Source organism: Cordyceps militaris, assembly GCF_000225605.1.
Source record: "Cordyceps militaris CM01 unplaced genomic scaffold CCM_S00001, whole genome shotgun sequence".
Lineage (NCBI taxonomy): Eukaryota > Fungi > Ascomycota > Sordariomycetes > Hypocreales > Cordycipitaceae > Cordyceps > Cordyceps militaris.
The window spans coordinates 3,944,780-3,949,549 of NW_006271969.1; positions in this window are offsets into that span (position 1 = coordinate 3,944,780).

Genomic DNA, 4,770 nt, shown 5'->3' on the forward strand with positions numbered 1-4,770 from the left:
ATTAACTATAATACTTATAAAATAGCTTTAGTAGGTAATACCCTAGAGACTAAAGGCTTTAAGAGTATAATACTTCTAGAATAGACCTCTAGAAAATTATAGCTTAGGAGGTACTTAGTATAGTTCTAGGTAGTACCTATACTTATAAAAGGCTAGCTTTAGTAGTAGCTTAGTTATAATATTAATAGTATTCTTAGTACTTAGAATTTAATTAAAGCTTAACTAGTATAATATATTCTTATTATATAACTAGTAGTATTAGATATTTATATACTTTATATAAGGGTATTCTTAGATACTAGAAGCTTAGGTAATAGTATAGCTATGGTTTTCTAGTGTCCTGGTGTTTGGGAATAGGGGTGTTATAGTAAGGCGTACGAAGCGTATATATAGGGTCCCCTATTATATAGGCAGCCCAGCCTGTATGTGTAGGCTATTACAGACATAGCGGAGGCAGTGCTTTTATTTTAATAGGGTGCGGGACCCTATCTATAATATTAAAAAAGCTTACTATAGTATCCTACTACCTAGTAGCCTAATTTCTCTTTTCCTAGGATAATAAAAGGGGGTAGTAGTACCCCTTTTCTTCTATAGTTATTATAATATATTCTATATAATATATTACTATTAACTATATTAACATTATTCTAGCAGTTCCTACTACCGCTATCCTTACTCCTACTCCTAATACTCTTAATACACCCTATATATACCTACTATCCGCTTTACTAGTAGCTATTACTACTATTACTACTAGTTATTATACTATATAGATACTAAGGCAGACTATACTATTACTTTTCTTATAGTAGTATATTTAACTACCTTACCTAGTCTATTATATAGCTCTTATAAATAAAGAAGTATTTAGCCTATTATGTTAGGCTATCCTTTAATATCTATACTAGATATATAGATATAAGTATAATTTTGCCTATAATAGAGATTTATTAATACTTAGATAAGAATAGTGTAGTAGCTTGTAGTAAGGCTGCTATGTATTTATATATAGTAAAATTAGAATTTAAGGTCTATATATCTTAGACTTATATAGTATATATTCTTTATATTAAGCTAAAGGGGCTAAAGAAGAATTTATTTTCTATTTCTAGTAGTATCTATATTAGCATAATAAAGGCCCCCTTTTTTAAAGTAGTTAATAACCTATTAACTATAGTTAGGGCTTTAGGGAAGGGTTTCTCTATTTTTAATATAGATAATAAACGTCCTATATTTTACTAGAAGGCTATAAAGAGCTAGGTTATTCTTAACTAAACCTATATATTCTATAGTATAATACGACTTTACTTTAAGAAGGTCTTAGCTTTTATTTTTCTTAAGAAGAAGGCTACTTTCTATACTCTTCTAGTAAGAGGTATTTACTATAAGGGCGAAAATGTTAATTTTAATTATATTTTCTTTATAATTTTCTATATACTATTATTCTCTATTAAGCAGTACCTCTTCCCTTACCCTACCCTAATAGATATATTAAAGGATACTATATAAGGTGTTAAGATAGCTATACTACCTACCTTTATATCTATTATATAAGAGTTAGTACCTAATAGGAAGATATCTTGTTTCTAATATTATATATAGAGTGTTAGCTTTAAGCTTAAGTGCCTATCTATAGCTACCTTAGAGGCATTTATAACTATTATACCTAAGAATATCCTAGAAGAGGGTAAGAATAAGGAGAATATTAAGAAAAGGGAGATATAGTACTATATTTTACCTATACTTAAGGTTTAGGATATTAGTATAACTATATTCTAAAGGGAGTAGTTAGAAGCTAATATTATTATCTATCTTATCTAGCTCTAGCTAATCTATATTATCCTTCTATACCCCCTTTATATATAGTAATACTTATAGGTCTATAAATATATAGTTATTATTTATCTACTTATAGTTAATACCTATATAGTTATAAGGGTCTTTATTAGATAGATATATATAGGGCTTACTTTAAGTAGTAAAGTTAGTTTTCTTTATATACTTATCTATTATAAAGAAGTTATTCTAGTACTTAAGTATTTACTTATAGTACTTCTATATATCCTTATCTAAGAAAGGGATATTATTAATAATAATATAGTCTTTATTACTATTAAGTAGTAATATATTCTAGTAGCTACTTATATAGTAGTAAGTACTAAGCTAATAGGCCTATATAGTCTTATAGAGCTATATCTTACTATAAATATAGAGAGACTTAGGATATACTAGGTATAAGGATATATAGAGGTTTTTTAATAGCTAGCTCTTAATCTCCTTAGGTAAGACCTAAGCCCTACCTATTAAAATAGGTAATATATATACTAGTATAGGCAGCTAGAATATATTATCTATATAGGCCTAGATATTCCTATAGTAAAGAATTAGATTATATAGTACCTTACTACTAAGATATAAGAAGAAGTTAGATCTATCCTTAAGAGCTACTATATCCTTCTATATTATAGACTTAGCTTCTTACTAGAAAGCCTTAGGCTCCTATATATTACTACTAATATACTTTATACTATGTTTATTAAGGTATTATTAAATAGTAAGGTAGCTTTTTATTTTTTAAATATTAAAGTAATATTAACTAATATTAAAGAACTTAATATTCTTAATATTATGCTTTTAAGGCTATTTACTAATTATATAGAAGTATAGCATCCTATCCTTATACTTCTCTTATATTATATAAAAGTGCTTAAAGCTAAAGGATTTAATACTATTAAGGAAGTCCTATACGCCTAAGAAGTACTTAGGGTATATAAGGAATATAGACTTTACTACTAGCTAAAACTAATATTCTATAGACTCTATAGGTATTAATAGTATATTATTATTATTATTAAAGGTGCCTAAGATTACTAGGCTTAGTACTTCTTTAAAGATATCCTTAAGGTTAAGCTACCTAGCTAGTAGTAGCTAATAGTCTTATAACTAGTTATATAATAGTATTATATAAGGAGTTATTGCCTAGGATAGCTAGTCTAGCTAGGTAGATAAGATATTATTAAATATTTATATAGAATCTATAGTATTTATTATAAAAAAAGAAAGGATAAGGGATATAATAGGACACTCTAACGTTAGTATCCTAGCTATCTTATATACGTTAACCGTTGCTGCCAGTATGACTTAGTAATCCTATCTAAGAAATCAGGCTGCTAGGCAGTAGGACACTATAGTAAGCTTTTTTAATATTACTTATTAAAGTAACCTAGAAGCTTATAAGAGGAATAAAAGTACCTAGTAGTATTAGGTTTTATTATACTATAGGGAGGATACTTTCTAGTAGCTATTATAGTAACTAAAGTAGCTTATTACTTAGACTTTTTATTATTCTATTATTTAAGCTTAGTAAGGTTAATTATAACTATAATTACCTATATAAATATAGTTATAAAAGCTATAATAGTATTATTAGTCTACTTTAGAATAAGATAAAGGGCTATCTTAGTAGTATAGGAGTTAAACTCTTTATTAAGACTATTAATAAAAAGATATACTATTAAAGCCTTAAGGACTTTAAAGTCTTTATTAAGAGATTATTATTTAGCCTAAGTATTAATAAGTACTATAGTAAGTTTTTTAATAGATCTATATTAAATAAGGGTTAATATTAAGAGATAGTTAGCTATAGTTTAAAAGATAATAATACCTTTTAGTTTAAAGTACTTTTTAAAGGCTATAATTATATTTAATACTATAACCTTATCTTTAATAAAGCTATAGGTATATTCTTTAAGGCTTATATTAATAAAAGTAATAGTATAGACTTAATCCTATATTTATTCCTAAATAAGATCCTTTATAGTTTTACTATTATAAGCCTTAGTTAAAATAAAGCTATTTCCTTAGCCTTTTAGTAGTAATCTACTAAGATTATTAAGTCTTAATATATTAATTATCTTTAACTTCTATTTAATCTAGCTACTTTTAGATTTAAACTTTAAGATATTTAATACCTTTTTTAATATTAAAGATATAGTATTAAATAATAAAGTAAATAATAAGGCTATAAAAAGATCTTAACTTATATATAGGAGTTAAGTTACTAATAATATTACCTACTAAAAGAGTAGAACTTTAAGATAATAAAGAGGATAATAAGCTAAGTATATAGTCTTTCTTTTTAAACTAAGTACCTTATATTTATTTAAAAGTAAAAAGTATTTAAGTAAGTAATAAGGAATTCTTCTTACTAAGTAAGTAGTTATTATATACCTTTTATAGTAGTTAAGACTATAGATTATAATAAGTAATTTAGTAAGTATATTTAAGACTATAGATTATAATAAGTAATCTAATAAGTATATTTATTTAAAGGCTATAACTATACTAAGTAAATTTATATTATAATATATATAAAATAAGTATATAGAGTCTATATATAAATTACTAAGTAAGGTATAGTAGTAGAATTTCTTTTTCTTTATATAGAATTTTTATAGTAAATAGACTTATTAAATATACTCTAGATTAGCTAGAGTTTAAGGTCTTTCCTCTTTTTATATATAAAGAGTTATAAATTTCTTAAGTTTTATAGTAAATATTAGCTTATATAGATAGTAGGTAAATTTAGTAAGAAATTAATACTTTCCTTTATTTTATTAGTAGCTTTTATAATATAAGTATTACTAGGCTTATAACCTATTAAGGCTAATAGGGTATATATAGGGTAAGAGGTAAAGTTATTATATTATATAACTTCTATCTAGTTATATAGTATAGGTAAGTACTAGATATACTAGGTAATAGGAGATT